This window comes from Drosophila santomea, unplaced genomic scaffold (assembly GCF_016746245.2).
Source record: "Drosophila santomea strain STO CAGO 1482 unplaced genomic scaffold, Prin_Dsan_1.1 Segkk63_quiver_pilon_ctg1_scaf, whole genome shotgun sequence".
Classification (NCBI taxonomy): domain Eukaryota; kingdom Metazoa; phylum Arthropoda; class Insecta; order Diptera; family Drosophilidae; genus Drosophila; species Drosophila santomea.
In genome coordinates this window covers 144,538-163,303 of record NW_025318995.1, presented here as the reverse complement: position 1 = coordinate 163,303, position 18,766 = coordinate 144,538, and the positions used below count along the sequence as shown (strand labels likewise).

General features: G+C 43.1%; 1 long non-coding RNA gene across 2 annotated transcripts in view; it reads left to right on the top strand.

Moving 5' to 3' along the window:
• Window positions 1-17,381, top strand: part of LOC120457608 — a 28,110-nt gene extending 10,729 nt beyond the window's left edge. Inside the window, exon 3 of one of the 2 annotated variants that reach the window (XR_005617050.1) lies at window positions 17,066-17,381. This is a non-coding gene — a long non-coding RNA (uncharacterized LOC120457608). Of the gene's footprint in view, window positions 1-16,277; window positions 16,401-17,065 lie in introns of those variants that run through there. The other variant, XR_005617051.1, reaches the window with a different exon arrangement.
• The last annotated feature ends 1,385 nt before the right edge of the window (window positions 17,382-18,766 follow it).

The following is an 18,766-nucleotide window of genomic DNA, read 5'->3' as shown; positions in this document are numbered from 1 at the left end:
CGGTCTGTTGGCGGGAGGTGTGGGCGTGGGACCCACGCTTAAAAAAATAAGTAGATCTAACTATGAGTTATGAGTATTAGCAATACATAGTGTTATGTTTTGCCTATAATAGAATTTACCCAAAGCGATCATTACTAACTTCTTAGTTAGTATGGATCTACGGTTTAAAGCAAACAGCCGACACAAAACCAAATGGATGTCAATGAACTTTATAGGAATTTTGTGAGAGAACTCTTAGTGGAGTCAGCTGAAGCTTTAAACAGAGATTGTGGTAGAGAGCTGTTATCTTTTCTCCCTCTACAAAGGGATCTCCGTAATTACGCAATTCAGACGCGATATTTTGGGGTGCCTGTTTTTCCTCTAGCCTTCACACTTGTCTCCTGTTTTTACAAGTTCTGCCAATACAACCGCTTAATCAATACCACCTAAGTTTTTAACGGCACCCATGATCAGCAACCGAAAAGTCTGCTTAACGAACAGCTTTTCTTGTTTCTGCTCCCTACGAATTGCAACGGCTAGCTCAGAGAATTTGTTTGTTCATCCCACCAAATTTATGATTTGTGTAGTTGCCCGACCAAAGAGAAGACAGAGTTTCCAATTAGAATAGCTTTAATGTCAGACCACTTTGACAATGGACTCCTACAGTCCTCCCCGTCTGATGAGCAGCGTCGCTCCCTCGTCGTCCTGCGTCCACCTCCCAAGAGGACCCCCTGCCGGCTCGAAGGAGATCTAGGATGTTATGGTGGGGGGCCGCAAGGTATGTCGTCCGTTAAGTCGAAATAGAGCCCTTCGTTCTCACTGACCGATAACTTCCTGACGGGTGCGCGTTTACCACTCGCCGCCTTGAGTAAAAGGAGCATCGCAGTACCGTTAGTATACCGGCGTCCAAAGTCCATTATATCCCGTTTGACCAGGCTGCCCTTGACTCCTCCTTCATTGCAGCCGTCTTTGCTGTTGCTTGACCGCTCTCCTGCGGATTTGTGGGGAGTTTTAAGACATCTTACATCTTCCCCTTCCTTCTGTAGTTTTTGAAAAGATGGTGTTTCTGGCGGTCCTCCGCTTCGGTGTTTCCTCGCATAGGCAGGTTCCTCGTTTCTCCTCTTGTCGACCTGTTTTTTTAGCCTGGCAGTCCGGCGGCCGGCGTTGGTCCCGTGGTGTCCTATTGGCACCATTTGCACACCACGCTTTGTTCCCCTCTTAGGAAATCACACTGGTGGCGGGCCCTGTGAGTCCGCTCCAGCTCAAGCCGTTCCCTTTGGGTGTTCTGCTCTTCAAACTCGTCGGCCAGAGCCATCAGGGCATCCAGGTGCCTGTACTCGTACGTGCGAGCAAGCACACCTAGGGCTGGACTGCTGTTTTCCCTTATTCTTTCTAGCGTCTCTTTCTGCGCCAAACTGGTCCGCCAGTTTTGTCATGAAGCCTCTGGGCAGAAAGAATTCCTGGAAGCTCTGAATGAATTCTGCCCACGTCCTCCAGAAGCTATTGTTGGCGATGAACCACTTTAAGGGCATGCCCTTCAGCTGAAGCTCCGTTCTCGCACCTGTTTTGCCACCTTTTCGTAATCCTGCGGGGCAGTCGCTGTGGTATCCCGACGATCACGGCTGGCCCCCCGGCTCTCCCTCCTCTCGCGGCTGCCTTTCCGCGAGAGGAGAGGTTCATTTCCAAACTCCTACCTTTCGGATCTGCTTCCGCTGGCTTCCATCATGCTGGTAAAGTCGAAGCTCCTCACCTGGCCTTAAACGCCGGTGTCTTTAACCTCCACGGCCTGTCTCCTTTCGTACTCTTTCTCTTACGCCTTCAGTATGGCGACCGTTTCGGACTCGCCTGTGGTCTGTAATGAACTGATTTGCTTGGTCTGCTCGCTACGGAATACGTGCGGCTAGCTCAGTAGAGTTTTGTGCGTTCGTCCCACCAAATTTATAGAATAACGTGATCACCCGGTTACCAGTAATAACACTTGCAGTTTTCGTTCTTGGGTCTATATTTGTGATTGGACTTACAATGAAATCTGATTATCCGGCCGTAGTGCTGGATGGATTGTCCACCGGCCTCGTTCCGCTGTCTCGCCGCTCTTGTCGTCCTGAGTGGCACGGACCTTCGCTGTTCGGCGCTCGTCATTTGGGATGAGAGTGGTTATCTTACGCAGACTCACGTCAGCTAACGGCTGTGATTCCCAAGGCAAACGCCTGTGGAACAGCAACGCGTCAACCCCACGTCTGGTTCGGACTGGTGGCGCCGGTATCACGTCTGTTGGGATCGCACGGACACACCTAGGCGATCGTCTGGTTCAAGTTTGCGGTCTCCTACAGAGTTCACCGGGTCTACACCACAATCCCTGCTGCTTTATCTGTGCCCTCCTTAGGTTGGCTTCGCCTGTTGGATGCTTCTGGGCTACTCGTGCTTCGTCGTACTGGACCTCAGCTACCTGTGTCTCAATTCGTCCCGAACGTCTTGACGTAGCGATCTTGCTCCTTGTTGACTACCACGGCTGTAGCTCCTCTGCTGACTTCGTTTTAACGTTGTTGACTTGTACACTTGTTCTCCTCGACTGTCCCGCTTCTAGCGTTCGTCCTGCTTAAATAGGCCTCCTCTAACGGTTCATCCCTTTGGTCTCCAGTCTCCGGATCCGAAGTCCACGATTTTACTGTTGGCCCGGTCCAAAGTTCGACTTGTCCCGCTATTCGCCTTTAAACATGCTGACTCTCCAAACTCTCTTTTCTATAAATCCAGACTCTCCACACTCTCTTTCTCCACTTCCAGAGTCTCCAAACTCTCTTTCTCCAGATTTCGCACTGCCGTTACTACGCATTGCCTTGTTGCGTAACTGGCAACGGCAGGCCCTCTTCATGCGATCACCATCCGCCTTTGTGCGAAGTTTCAACTCCTCACAGGTCTGTTCGATGTAACGGGTATAAATATGAAAAAGGGGTCCGTGAAATTAAACCCCCCTCACGTGGCCAGACCACGATATCCTTTCCTTTGCATCCTATATCATTGTGTTTACAGAGAGTTGGTTAAAGCCGGACTCTTAACTCTTAAGTTTTCCCAGGTATGTACACAATATAAAGACACTATCGTCTCTCAAGACGGGGAGTGATAATTGCGGTTAAGTCTACTGTTACGTCAGAGAAGGTACTTTTTGACAACTCCAGTAACATTGTATTAATATGCGTAAGGCTGTAATTATACCCTCTACTCGTAGAGTAAAAGGATATACTAGATTTGTTGAAAAGTATGTAACAGGCAGAAGAAAGCGTTTCCGACCATATAAAGTATATATATTCTTGATCAGGATCAATAGCCGAGTCGATATGACCATGTCCGTCTGTCCGTCTGTTCGTCCGTATGAACGCTGTGATCTCAGGAACTACAAAAGCTAGAAAGTTCAGATTAAGCATACAGACTCCAGAGACATAGACGCAGCGCAAGTTTGTCGATTCATGTTGCCACGCCCACTCTAACGCCCACAAACCTCCCAAAACTGCCACGCCCACACTTTTGATAAACGTTTTGATATTTTTTCATTTTTGTATTAGTCTTCTTATTTTCTATCGATTTACCAAAACACTTTTTGCCACGCCCACTCTAACGCCCACAAACCGCCCAAAGCTGCTACGCCCACACTTTTGAAAAATGTTTTGATATTTTTTCATTTTCGTATTGGTCTTGTAAATTTCTATCGATTTGCCAAAAAACTTTCTGACACGCCCACTATAACGCCTACAAACCGCCAAAAACTGTGTTTAAGACTCTCCTCCCTTCCACTAGCTGAGTAACGGGTATCAGATAGTCGGGGAACTCGACTATAGCGTTCTCTCTTGTTTTAATCTTAGTTCCGAACTCTTTTACAACCATACTATCCTGCAAAAATCACCAGAACATTTGGTCGAAAATAGTTCATTAGGGACAGTTATCTTAAAAAACTAAATGTCCCTAGCGTAAGAAAAGATAAAATTTCCCACATTTATGTTTTCGGCTTTTGTTTTGTCTTATATATAAGACAATACATTAGATGATGTTTGATCAGGGGAAAGCCTAGAAACGAAAATTTGATTCTTTAGTGGAAATTTTGGCACTGCAGGTTGTATTTCTGAAGTGCCAACTTGTGCCGGTAGTCCGGACTTAATATTTATTTGTGGTGGTAAACTAATTGGGACAGGTGGAATCACTGGTTGAGAAACCAATGCGGACAAATAGGAATCTCCAGCAATCCCAAGGTGGACTCTCTCTACAACGGATTGATCGGATTGATCCGGATCTTTTTTAGCTGATCTTAGCAACATTTGAGGATTTGGTGCGATTGACAGCTGATTAGTTGTGCAGTGCTGTTGATCATCTGCCAGTGGGTGCGGGGTGTTTCCCATAGGCATCCTACCACTATTCTTTTAATAGCGTAAGGCTATTAAACAGTGAATCTATCGCGGAGGGGAGATCATCAGCCCGACAAAACTAGATACGCCAAAACTGCTGATCAGTGCTTTTAAGCCACCTTCAGTTTGGGGCTTAAACGATTTCATCTCATTTGCAAACCCTTGGCAAGCAACACAACAGTATTTTGGGATTGGGCCCTTAGATAGGTCATCACTTGTTCGGCCGCTAAAACCAGCGCATTTTGTGCGCAGCATTTTTTTCACACAGTCAACAAGTCAATTTTTTTTTATTCGGTCCACTGCACAAAGAAAAAAACAAAAAATCAAAACTTGCATGGGAGTTGTTAAGGGGGGCACCCAGTCTAGGTGGTTCAAAAAATTTTTTTCATAAATCGTTAGTAAAACTATTAAAGAATATATTGCCGAAGTTTAAGGTATCCGAAAGGAAATCATTCAGCGCAAAATTGTCGTAGCAAGCAACGGAAAAAATCATTTCATGGAAATCAGTTCACCAGAAGTCCATCGAGTGGAGGTAAACAAGAAAGTGTCAAGCAAAAAAAAAAATTCAAAAGCTACTAGTTAAAATGTGGTTGTGATTGAAGCATTTAAGGAAGATGAAGTCTTGCTAGAGGGTGCTGGAATAGCTGATTAACGGGTGAGCGATTTATATCATTCATTACTGCCTTGAATTTCTCATTATTGGTCCTGTGGGAATCCGTGCGAGAGAGCGCCAGCCAAGAAGTGAAAGGGACCATTGTTCTCTCAGGCAGACCTACGATGAATAGTAGGAAGTAGATCACCGGCAGAGACGGACGCGTGTTATTGTGCTCGCAAAGAAGTGAATAAATAAACAGTTATAATGATCTACCGAAGTGAAAAAGCTTTCATTTATGCTCCCTGTTCGAAGTTCTTTTTTTTCATATGCGTTATTCTCGAAACCACATTTTTCCAATTTGCGGGAACTGTGGCTCGAAAAGTTTCCGATCAATCGCTCAAAAAATTTGTGGGAATATTGTTTATACAATAACCAATTATATGAAGCAAATATGATTATAAGAAATATACTTTGTTGAGTCATGCAGCCGCCAAAACTGTGCAGTAAACTAATATCATACTCTTTAATATTGTAAGCCGAAGTAGCCAGTGGTAGCAGTTGCGATACCCATAAGGCAAACCGCTGTTCTCGCACGCATTTATCTGTACGTCGCTCATTCCTTGTTCTCTTTGTTATCTACCTACGTTAAGCTTGGGCGCTGCATTTTTTCGTTTTTCGGCAAAGACTCAACTTGTGCATTCGATATCGCTCTTTGTCGGCCCTAGCTGCCGTAAACAATTCGCAAAATAAACAGTATCGGAAAATAAGCAAACTTTCTTCGGCTATTTATTATTCGCCACAGCTATTGAAAAAGCTCAATAGCTAATCATTGGTGATCCCGACGGGATTGTGTTAATTTGCATGCAATAATTAATGCACTTATCCCGTTTATATATAAATATAAATATATTAAATCGCAATCGGTTGGACAAGTGAGTGGTGATTCCGGTGATAGTGGCTGTGTTTAAGCGAGCTAACATTACATATATACATACATACATTGCTACATATATCTTTACGTGCATTGACTCCGCTTGCATTTTCGGCATTTATTTTGTGCTCATCTTCCCGCTGAACCGAATGAAGAGCGATTTGTTACTATGCCCGCTGAAAGTGACAAAAACCGGGTGACCTTTTTAAAGCGCAAAGCCAATGCGCTGTTCAGCAGGTTGCAGAGGCTACAAACGTCGCTGTCTAATGAGACGCTAAGCGGATACGACGAACCCACTCTTACGGTGAGGCTGGAGCAGATTGATGAGCTACAAAGTGCCTTCAATGTTCTGCATACAGAACTGGAGGAATTGGATTTCGACGAAATTGGCAGTGAGATGAGCGAGAGTTTCGATGAATTTATAGTAGAATTCCAGGCTAGTGTGCGCGCGGAAATAGCCAAACGCAATGAGCATTTCGCGCCGCACTCAACGCTTGCGGAAGGTGTTGTGCCCCACCAGTGTAGTGGTCATCAAACGGAGCCGCGGCCGAGGCCGATGCCGTTGCCTGTCCAGCTGCCAACGTTTGGCGGAGGCTACGCAAACTGGGCGGATTTTTACTCCGTGTTCACGACAGCCATCCGGACCTCTCCAACATTGAGAAACATCAACATCTGCGGTCATGTTTTAGGGATTCAGCGCTGAAAACTGTCCGATCATTGGAGATCTCCAATGCTTCAAAAAAGGTTTGATAATCGGCGTCTCGTTTTTCAGGCGCACATCACCGAGATTCTGGGTTTAAAGGTAGTACGGAATGGTTCAGTGGCATCGCTTCGGGAATTGTCGGACAAGTTTAACGCTCACATTCGTGCGTTGAAGGGTTTGGGCACCACTGAGCAAATCGCTGGCTGCATCATAGTGCAAGTGCTGCTGCAAAAGCTGGATGCGGCGAGCCAAGCTAAGTGGGAGGAGTGCTGGGAGGATCCGGTCTTTGCCAACCTTATTCCGTCGTGCGAATCGATGGCTGCATTCCTGGAGCAGCGATGTAGGACTTTGGAGGCCGTGGATTGCGCCATGGCAACCTATGCGCCAGGCGATCAGGTGGGCAGAAATCGTTCGACGCTAGTTGCTAGAGCATGCCATATATTATTGCCCGCAATTCAGAGACTTAGCGCCAGTAGATCGTCTGCGCGAGGCAAAGCACTTTGCCTAAATTGCCTAAAGGCAGGTCATCAGCTACGGCAATGCAGCTCAGGCATCATACGCTGCTCCATCTAGATGGTCCGCCTTCCTCGCAGCCACATGTTCTGGTGTCTTCAAGCTCCCACACTGAGCCTTCTGCCCCGCTTTCGACTTCTTCTACTCTAATTGCCCAGGATCTCGGTAGTGACCTTGTGCTGCTAGCCACTGCAACCGCTGGGTTGTGTCTGGAGGCTGCGCGCGCCCTTACGGTAGCGCCTTAATAGCTTCACGCGTTCCTTCTTTAGCAAGCAAGGAAAACAGTATTGATGTTGAACTTGATTCACTTCTGCAGCGGTTTTGGGAGGTAGAAAATTGTCCCGGCCTAATAGTTCAATCCACTAAGGAGGAGCTAGCTTGCGAGGCCCACTTTGTTAAAAATTACACCCGACTGCCAGCTGGCGATTACTCGGTAAGGTTGCCGCTAAAACTCCATTTGGACTCTTTAGGAGATTCCTATCCTCAGGCTTTGCGGAGATTCTTGTCGCTGGAAAGGAAGCTTACAAAGCACCCTGGCTTGAGGGTTAAATATGCGGCGATCATGAAGGAATATCGTGATCTGGGACATATGTCGCCTGTGCCTTCCTCCGAGGTCAGCTCGTGCCGATATTTTTTACCACATCACTGCGTCATGAAGGAGGATAGCTCTACCACAAAGCTTCGCGTTGTCTTTGACGGATCAGCTGCCACTTCCACTGGTTACTCGCTTAACTATGTGTTAATGGCTGGCCCGGTCATCCAGCCCAAGCTATTTCACATCCTAATGCGATTTCGCTCACATCCAGTTTCCGTTACAGGAGACATATGTAAAATGTACCGATGTGTAAGGGCTATGCAGCAGTTGTCAATCGATGAGCAGGCATCGTTTTCCATTGGATCAGAAATCCTTCGGCGCGATTTTTACGTGGATGATCTTATCTCCGGCTCAGGCACGGTAAAGGATGCTCATGCTAAAGGAAGCTCAAGCTAAGGAAATGGTGCTCTAACATTCCGCTTGTGCTGGAGGGTGTGCCCGCCGAGGACAAGGAGTCATTCATGAAGTTTGAAGATGGTAGCGATTTCACCAAAACTTTAGGTCTCGCTTGGGATCCCGCCTCCGACCAGCTATTGTTTTCGTTCTCTGCCTTTCAGTCACCATTGAGACCCTGCAGGCGCTCTGTTTTGTCTGCTATTGCTAAATTTTACGATCCTCTCGGCCTGGTCGGTCCGGTAATCACAAGGTGTAAAATCTTTTTGCAGCAGCTCTGCAAGGAAGCTCATAACACGAAATGGCTTGATATATGTCGCAGGTTTGAAATGATTAGTCATGTTAGTTTCCCTCGGTTCGTGTTTAGGTCAGAGCCTGGCCTTGAGGTGCATGGTTTTTGTGATGCAAGCATTGATGCCTATGGCCTGGTCGGTCCGGTAATCACAAGGTGTAAAATCTTTTTGCAGCAGCTCCGCAAGGAAGCTCATAACACGAAATGGCTTGATATATGTCGCAGGTTTGAAATGATTAGTCATGTTAGTTTCCCTCGGTTCGTGTTTAGCTCAGAGCATGGCCTTGAGGTGCATGGTTTTTGTGATGCAAGCATTGATGCCTATGGAGCCTGCGTTTATGTGGTTTCTAAAGCGGAGCAAAGTTTTAGCCATTTGCTTTGTTCGAAGTCGCGCATAGCTCCGTTGAAGACCATAACAGTACCAAAGTTGGAGCTTTGTGGTGCGGATCTTCTGGCTAAAATCATGAGGAATATAGTTGACTTGAAAGTATTTAAAGGAGGCTACTATTGTTGGTGCGACTCGACGGTAGCACTTTCCTGGATCCGACAGCGTTAAATCCGGCTGACATCTTATACAGAGGATCCCTGCCCTCTGAGCTTAGCGAATCGTCACTCTGGGCGCATGAACCCGCCTATCTTATGGAGCCTGAAAGAGATTGGCCAACAGCTGTTTGTCCTGACAAACTGGTGCTTGAGCTTTGTCGAAGTGTGTTCATCGTAATGTCGCCGTACGTGGATGTAATTGATAACTCCAAATTTGCAAATTCTTACCCCTCACTTCAACGAGTGTTTGCATACATTTAAAAATTTTGTAATGGAATTCGTAATCCTGGGCTCACCGTCGCACACATTCAAGAGGGTACTCAGATGATGCTGCGGTTGGTGCAGCGCGCGCAGTTATGGGAGGACATGCAGTCCCTAAAAACGCTGGGAAGAGTTTCCTCGTCTAGTCCCATATCCTCGCTCTCGCCGTTCCTGGATCAATTTGGACTTCTTAGAGTAGGCGGCCGCCTCCGGAATTCGTCATTGGACTTTGATGGCCGCCACCCGAAAATCCTTTAAAGGTCCCATCCGGTGACTCTGGCAATTATTTCGCATTACCATGAAAGCAATCTTCATGCCGGACCTCGAGCTCTTCTGGGTGCAATTCGATCCCAATATTGGCCTATTGGGGGAAGGAAGACGGTTACCAAGGCCGTGAACAGATTCATCAGATGTTTTCGGATTAAGCCGCGGCTGATAGAGCACATAATGGGGGATCTCCCAAGGAGCGCTTGGAAGGATCTCACGCTTTTGAGGTTGCTGGTATAGACTTCTTTCACAAGTCGGATACTCGCAACAAGCCCGCGGTTAAATGCTACGTCTGCGTATTTATATGCTTTGCAACCAAGGCAGTGCACCTGGAGCTGATCAAAGATCTCTCGACAGTTGCGTTTCTGTGCGGACTCAAGAGGTTCATATACACCCGGCGGAAGCCCAAGCAAATTTGGTCAGACAACGCAACCAACTTTGTCGGCGCCAAAAATGAACTTCTGGAACTTCGAAGGTTATTTCTCAGCAGCGAGCATCAAGGCTCCCTTCAGAATTTTTGCCTTTCGGAGACGATTGACTGGCGGTTCATCCCTCCACGGTCGCCCCATTTCGGTGGACTTTGGGAAGCAGCGGTGAAAACGGCCAAGCATCATTTCTACCGCGCTGTGGGTACGGCGGTTCTGACCTTTGACGAGCTGAGGACGCTGGTGTGCCACATCTCGGCAGTTATTAACTCCAGACCTTTAGTTCTCATTTCAGAGAACCCTGCCGATCTGGACGTCCTCACTCCGGCGCATTTTCTCAATGGTGGTCCGCCTTAGTCGTTTGACGAGCCAGATATAACGGGCCTAAACTATAATCGGCTTGACTCTTGGCAGCGCATCTCCTTTCTTCAGCAAATATTTTGGTCGCTATGGAAGGAAGAGTACTTGACGTTGCTCCAGCAGCGCTCCAAGTGGCGCACCCCAAAGCCTGGCGTAGCCGTGGACAACGTCGTTCTTGTTAAGGACGAGAATCTACCCCCAATGAGATGGCCTTTGGCGAAAGTCATGCAGTTGATTCCTGGCAGAGACGGCGTCGCTCGAGTTGCAGAATTGAGGACCGCGTCTGGAGTAATAAGGTGGGCAGTGAACAAGTTGTGTCTGCTTCCCCTTGAGAACTCTGTTGGAAGTCAAGCTTCCAACGGGGGGAGGATGTTGGGTCATGCAGCCGCCAAAACTGTGCAGTAGACTAATCTCATACTCTTTAATATTGTAAGCCGAAGTAGTCAGTGGTAGCAGTTGCGATGCCCACAGTGCAAACCGCTGTTCTCGCACGCATTTATCTGTACGGCGCTCATTCCTTGTTCTCTTTGTTATCTACCTACGTTAAGCTTGGGCGCTGCATTTCAGCTGTCTGTCCCGCCAATTGTCACTACTTCGTTTTTTGGAAAAGACTCAACTTGTGCATTCGATTTAGCTCTTTGTCGGCCCTAGCTGCCGTAAACAATCGCAAAATAAACAGTATCGGAAAATAAGCAAACTTTCTTCGGCTATTTATTATTTGCAACAGCTATTGAAAAAGCTCAATAGCTAATCATACTTTTTTATGCAGAAAAGATGGAAAAAAGTGTGTCCAACATTGCAAAAACTTAATTTTCATTTTTTTTCGTTAGAGTTTGGTTTTTGGTCTAAACAAATATGTTTTTTAATGAAGGAGAAAACATTTAATGAAATCCTGATATTAAATCAAGATATGCATAATATTTGGATCTGCCTAATTGATCTGAAATATCGTCAGTTCTACGTAGTTGAAATGTATCGGACAGAAGTTTTTTATTATTTATTTATTTATTGAACACTGTATGCTTAAATTGTAAACTAAGCTACAGGACGTGTATCAGCCATAGCTGCCGTGGCTTTCGGCTGGATCTAAATACTTATTGGCTCGTTAACTTAATTGTCTAGAAGACTGGGTAACAGAGTAGTTCTGGAAATTCAAAATGTATTCTATATTACCGCGAATTATTATATTTCATAGCTCATGTATTATGTTGGATTTTTTAAGAACCGATAGAACGGTTGTTAAGATATGTGGTGTGGAATTGCTTTGAAGAAGGATGAAATTGGTATCTGGAGATAGCATTTTATTAAATGTAGTGCATTTGTTCAGTATGTGCTCTATTGAAGTATCTGCGGAATTGCCATTGCACAGTGGTCTGGCCTATATGGGGAGAGCGGCCAAAAATACTTCTTGCAGACATATCGTTATGAAATTTTTACTGTAAGTTCTTTAAAAAATAAGAATTAGAAAAAATCTAAGAAATGGTCGTGTTAGTTAGTATTTACGCTCACCAAAAAGTAAGTTCTTTAAAAAATAAGAATTAGAAAAAATCTAAGAAATGGTCGTGTTAGTTAGTATTTACGCCCACCAAAAAGCAAAAACCAAAAAATACACCTAAAAGTATGCTTCAATTTTGTTAGTATGAAAGATTATAAATGTAAATGTAACAAAAGCATAATATATACATCAAGAAAATACTAAGAGATACTAAGGAACATCGATTTCGCATTTAGATATAAAGCATAAGTTTTAATAAAGATTACAAGATCTTTATTAATAATAATGTTACAATAAAAACAGAAAACAGATCTTTTTTAAATTGATTTGTGTTTTTTTTTTTTTTTTTTTTTTCTTACGCGCGAGTCCCACGGCCACACCTCCCGCCCAACCGACCGAGGGCAGCTGCCGTGTATCGTACGGCTCGAATCGCGGGAAGATAGACGCGATATAGAAGACAGTAAAGGACGAGGAAATATATGTATGCTAGTAGTAATATCTAAGAATTCGTTAAGTACGTTAGTATTGATCGCTTTAAAAACGGCAGAGAGTCTGAATTAGAGATAATAGGATAGAATCTATTATAGTCAGAACATAATACTCTGTAGGGATCATGCAACTCATAGTTAGATCTACAATGATTTAAAATTAGAGGTACGTAATTTCTAGTAAATCTGCTTGGAACAGTGAAGTTTAGCCGACTAACCAAGTCGGGACTATTCACTTCACCACGAATAAGGTTAAAAATAAAGACTGTTCCAAGCATCGTTCTACGGTTAGCTAAGGAGGGTAAGTTAATTAACATTAATCTATTCGAATAAGGAGGTAATCTACGGTTTGCATCCCAATTAAGGCGCCGTAAGGAAAAAAGTAAGAAGTTCTTTTGAACCGATTCAATGCGGTCCGAGTAAACTTTATATTGTGGACTCCAAACAGGTGATCCGTACTCGAGGATCGGACGGACTAGAGAAATAAATAATGTCATGTAAGGATCATCAAATTCCTTTGACCACCGTTTTATAAAACCAAGCACACCCCTGGCCTTATTGACAATAGACGAAATATGGTCTGAAAATTTAGGTTTAGGGTCCAGAAGAACACCAAGATCATCAACATGTGTTATTCTGTCCAAAGAGCACCCACTTTAAGTGTAAGTTGCGTGCATTGAGTTGGCACGACAAAAGGTCATAACTTTACACTTTACACTTAGAGCCATTTAAGTTTAATACGTTATCACGGCACCAGGTTTGAAAGCAATCTAGATCGGATTGTAAGTCAAAATGGCGAGAAATGTCCTTATATTGCAAGCATAATTTTACATCATCAGCGTACATTAGTACACGCGAATGATTTATTATTAAGGGAAGGTCGTTAATAAATAAGGTAAAAAGGAGCGGACCTAGGTGGCTCCCTTGTGGGACGCCGGATTTGACTCGGAGAATACAAGAAAGAGAATTTTTAAAATGGACCCGTTGCGTCCTGCCATTCAGATAACTTAGAATCCAATTTAGGAGATCAACAGGGAAACCTATTAAATCAAGTTTTTTTATTAAAAGTGAATGATTAACAGAGTCGAATGCTTTACTGAAATCCGTATAAATGACATCTGTTTGAAGATTATTTTTGAAACCCTGTACTACGAAGGAGGTTAGCTCCAGAAGGTTAGTAGTTGTTGATCTGCGTTTCATGAACCCATGCTGACATGGTGAAATAATTGACCTACAAAGGTGCTGCAAATGAGGAGTGATAACGTTTTCAAAAAGCTTAGGGATAGCACACAATTTGGAGATTCCTCTGTAATTGCTTGCATCCGATTTGCTACCTTTTTTATGGAGAGGGATCACAAAGGACTCCTTCCATATTTGGGGGAACTGAGTAGATTCCAAAGATAATTTAAACAGTTTTAGTAGAGGTTTGCACAAGGCTTCCGCACAGAATCTAAGCACACAGCCAGGAATTCCATCGGGACCTGGCGAATAGACAGGCTTAGCTCGCTGAAGATCATAAAGCAGTGAGCTTTCGTTTAAAGTGGGGCAGAATATTAAATTTGACTTTGATACCGCGTAAGAGTAAGGTCGTACGGAATGAGGTAACGTAGAATATGTGGTTTGAAAAAACTTGGCAAATAGATCGGCTATTGCCTGATCCGATGTTACCGAAGTATTTTCAAAAAATAGCGAGGAAGGGTAACTAGTTGTTTTGCGCTTAGTGTTAACGAAATTATTAAACTGTTTGGGATCCTGTGCGAACTGGAACTTACAACGGTTTAAATAATTCTTATAACACTGAGCATTAAGCACGGTAAAATTTAACCGAGCACTTACATATTTAGAAAATATAGATTGAGAACCGGTATTTTTAAATTTTATATAAAGTCTGGACTTAACATTTCTTAGATGTGTCAACTCTTTATTAAACCAAGGAGGTTTGTTAGAGGTAGACGGATAGTACATCGGAACACAAGAGTTGAAGAATGATTTAATTGCATTATAAAAAATATCTATGGCATCGGCCATTATGTTGCAAGAATATAGATCGGACCAATTAAAGCCAGATATAAAAAGATTTAGCCTCTGAAAGTTTGCCTTACGAAAACAATGAATTCGTTTGGTTGACTTTTCTGGCCTCTCTTTTATTACGGTACCTGTGTCGATTGTCACCTCGAAAGTTGGATGGTATGGATCTTCAGGTTGACTAAGAGGTGCTACTCTAGTCAGAAAAGGTGACAATTTTCGCTATCCCGTTACTAAAGGATCTGAGGTTATTAATAGACGGTAAAATAAATCGGTGTTTGTTGTCGAAATTTTGTTGTATCCTTATTTCTGGATTCAGCAGCTTCCTCTGACCGATATGAGAGCATTTTCAATTATGGCAGGCCCGTGTATATTCTTTTGTGTAAGATAACTCAGCCATCTGCAAAGTTCTGCAGCTGAAATTTGTTAAAACATTATCTATAAAAATTACCCAATATTTTAAAATTATTTTCATCGTGATATCAGGTGCCCATCACTTTTGAAACTCTAAGTGAAAAATGAGTTCACTTAACATTTAATACTTAAAAAGACACAGGATCCACAATCGCTTAATAAACTAAAACAACAGAAAATCTAAAACTGCAAAATATTACAGTAAATACCTTTATTTGTAATATTAAATGATCCATTTTAAAAACACTTTATTTTTATCGCGTAAAATAGGACAAGCAGCAAAATACGGCGAAAACTTGACCTTGAAGACTGCAAGACAGCTTGAGTTTATTATTGCTTACACGTATGTTTGCAAATATTTGCATCTAGACTTACGATTTTTATTTCCTTAAACATTGACAAATACAGTTATAGCACTCATTAAGGGGGGATCGGGGGGCAATATATCTAAAAGTTTACTTAAACTAGGAAAATGACGTTCATGACAATGACAAAAAAGGTATAATCCATCAAAAATTCACCAAATATGATAAATCAATTCAATGAATTTCACAATATGAATTTACTAAAGTAAACACCTGAAACTTTAAAATTAATTTTAAATAATTAAAATTGGACCTATCAAACGCACGTTTGACCACTTGAAAATCACTTTTGTTGCGACGAAAAGCAATCAAAACTCAAAAAAAATGAACAGTTTTTCTCCCTTTACACTATATTTTTAGAATGTCCCGTTGGAGTTAAAACAAAACGGTTTTCGTAAATATTTGGAAACATTTTTTTCATTTTTGGCCTATGGGCGCAACCACTGTGCATTGATTCCAATTTGATTATAGGAATTTGTTGGTACATAATTTAATGATAGTTATTGATTTTTCAGTGCTAATAAAAGTGGGCTATTAAAGGGGGGTTTTTTTTTAAGCATAGCTCCTTAAATTGCATTGATCAGGATCAATAGCCTAGTCGACCTGGCCATGTCCGTCCGTCCTTCTGTCTGTCTGTCAGTCCGTATGAACGCCAATATCTCGGGAACTATAGAGGGTTAAGACTAAGTATACAATTTCCAGAGACATAGACGCAGCGCAAGTTTGTTGACCCATGCTACCAAGCCCAAAAGCTGCCAAAACAAACAGCCAACCCTTTTACACCCACACTTTTAAAAAATGTTTTGATATTTTTTCAGGTTTTTGTTAGTCTTGTAAATTTTACTCGATTTTCCAAAAAACTATTTTCCACGCCCAACATACCCCCCACAAACCGACAAAAACTGTCAGTGTTGAATACTCTCCTTCGCACTTCCACTAGCTGAGAAACGGGTATCAGATAGTCGGGGAACTTGACTATAGCGCTCTTTCTTGTTTCTGTATTATAAAGGGCACTCAATGGTTTCCCCCAGTCAAAGTCCAAATATTATTTCCTGTGATAATTAATTAAGAATACGCGTCGTAATTCAAGCATCTCTAGTTTTGAAAGCTCTCCCCGAAATGAATATTTCAGAGGTATGAGAAATTTCTTACTCAAATTATTTTGAATATCCAAAAACCAAGTTCCTTGAGCTGTTTGAGAAATTTTCTAATTTGGTCATATATGTTTTTATCATTAATTAGCTCCAACCTCACACGTCGTCGCACAGTGTTAATCCAGAACATGATAAGGAGTCAGCTAAATATATGTATATAAATATAAATGTCACCCTGTTTGCATAGCCGAAAATTTTTCCGGCATTTTGAGCAGCTAAAACAACCAACAATGATATTCGACTTAGCAATTGTGACTTTGTATTTTAGTAATTAACAGTATAATCTGGCGAACACAACTTCCTAAAAGTGTATGGTGTCAACTAAGTAGGTAGTATTTTTAGCTTCAATGATTTTGTTGACCGTATCATTAAGTTATTCCGATAAGTTATTTAAGTGCCTAAAAAATATCCTTTAAAACGAAAACTTATGAGGGGGATTTTTATTTATTATCCGTTCCCAGGTACGCTCATATGCGTGTTTGTGTGTAAGTTGCTGACCAAGCATTTGGCCGGAAGCTCATACATAGCTGGCAGAGGCTCTGCACATTGGCAGAGACCGCTTTGAAGCTTTTTCCTTTGTTAGCTTTTAAGCAGTTCGTTCTAAAGAGCACATATTGATATACTGACGACTCCAGCGATCCGCCGTTAGAATTATTATTATTGCTTTCTGTGTCCCTAGGCCAGAAGCCATTGACCAAGCATTTGGCCGGAAGCTCATACATAGCTGGCAGAGGCTCTGCACATTGGCAGAGACCGCTTTGAAGCTTTTTCCTTTGTTAGCTTTTAAGCAGTTCGTTCTAAAGAGCACATATTGATATACTGACGACTCCAGCGATCCGCCGTTAGAATTATTATTATTGCTTTCTGTGTCCCTAGGCCAGAAGCCATCATAATCTCCATAAATCTCCATTTGGATTCGCCTTCCCCGCACTCTGCATTTAGGCATCTGCGAGGGATACCTGGAGGATTGAATAATTGGCTAAATACAGCCAGCTTTCGTAACCACAAGCATCGGCCAACCGGCCGTTATTCGGTGACACCCGGCCCGGCCAGCCGGCCTTAAAGCACGCGACTGCAGTGAGGGACTTTCTCCTGCTGCACTTATACATTTAATTAATTGGGACCCAACTAAAGGATTACTAACCCACAAAACTACACACAAATCATGTAAGTGAGCTCCTGTTTTAAACTCCCAGCTGCATTTACATAGAGTTTCAAATATTTAAAATATTTGTGCGATTTACATAAAAATAATAAGAGAATCATTTACATAAAAATAATAAGAGAATCTGCATTTCCATAACAATTCATACGTCTATAGGTGTTGTGAATTAAATTTATGTTACTGTAATGAAATTTAAATATTGAATTTTAAATTTTGATTGACTGTGCGGGTTATATTATTCCACCCTATCGTGTTACTTGTACACTGTCGCAAAGATTAATTGACTTGCAATTTATATTCTATTGTGTGTATTTCGTTCCACTTTTGCATATGTCTGGACACTGTCGTTTCACTTGAACTTGAATTCTTTGCACTAGCCCCACAGCCGTCTCGGGCCTTCTTATCGCTGCCCCGACATCCGATACAGCAGAGCATGCTTGTCATTTATATATTTGTTTGGCTTAGCGGATGCAAGCTCCCCGCAAGCCCCTCACCTTATCGTTGCTTGACGAACCTACGGATCCGCTCAACGAGCCCTCGGCCAATGTTATTAGACGCCGACTCAGCCCCCGCGACCCCTCGCCGTACTAGTGTTCCCTATGGGCAAGACGACTTGAGTGTTTATATACTCAGCTCCTCATGAGTAATTCATTCCGACAGTATAGGAATTCGAAACCATACGCTAGCGACTTAGAGTCCGAAGGCGACGGTTCTACAGAAAACTCTGTACTTAAAAGTATCCCAGCTAACCCATTTATTTCATATAAAATTTCTCTCGAAACAGAACAGATTAAAGCCCGCATGAGGTCGCTGAATTGCGTTGAGTAATTGAGGAACTTGCCGGCCAGGGCGCGGCTATACAGATTGTCCCTGTGCAGACTGAAACTCCCCCGATTAAAGTTTACAAACCAGTAGATATCACCGGACAGGTCCGTTGTGAGGAAACATTGGATGCCGTTAAATGTCTTTCAGACTTTATGGGGACACAGGAGACATATGTCTCCTGGCGGCAAGCGGCAAATGCCGCTTACCATATGTTCAGAAAATATGAGGATAGTTCGCGACACTATCAGGCTGTAGTTATCATCAGGAGCAAAGTTAAAGTCCCTGCTGATGCAGTTCTGTCGTCCTTTGGGACCATACTGAATTTCGATGCGATCATAAGTCGCCTCGATTTTACATACAGCGACAAACGCGCGATACACGTTATCGAGCAAGAGCTAGGCACCCTCAGACAGGGAAGCCTTCTTCAGTATTATGACGAGGTTGAGAAAAAACTCACCTTGCTCACCAACAAGGCAACCATGTCCTACGAAGCGTCGGCAGCAGCGGTTCTGTGTGAGAAGTTCCGGGATGACGCTTTGATAGTTTTCGTCTCGGGACTTAGGCGCAACCTCACGGATGTGCTTTTT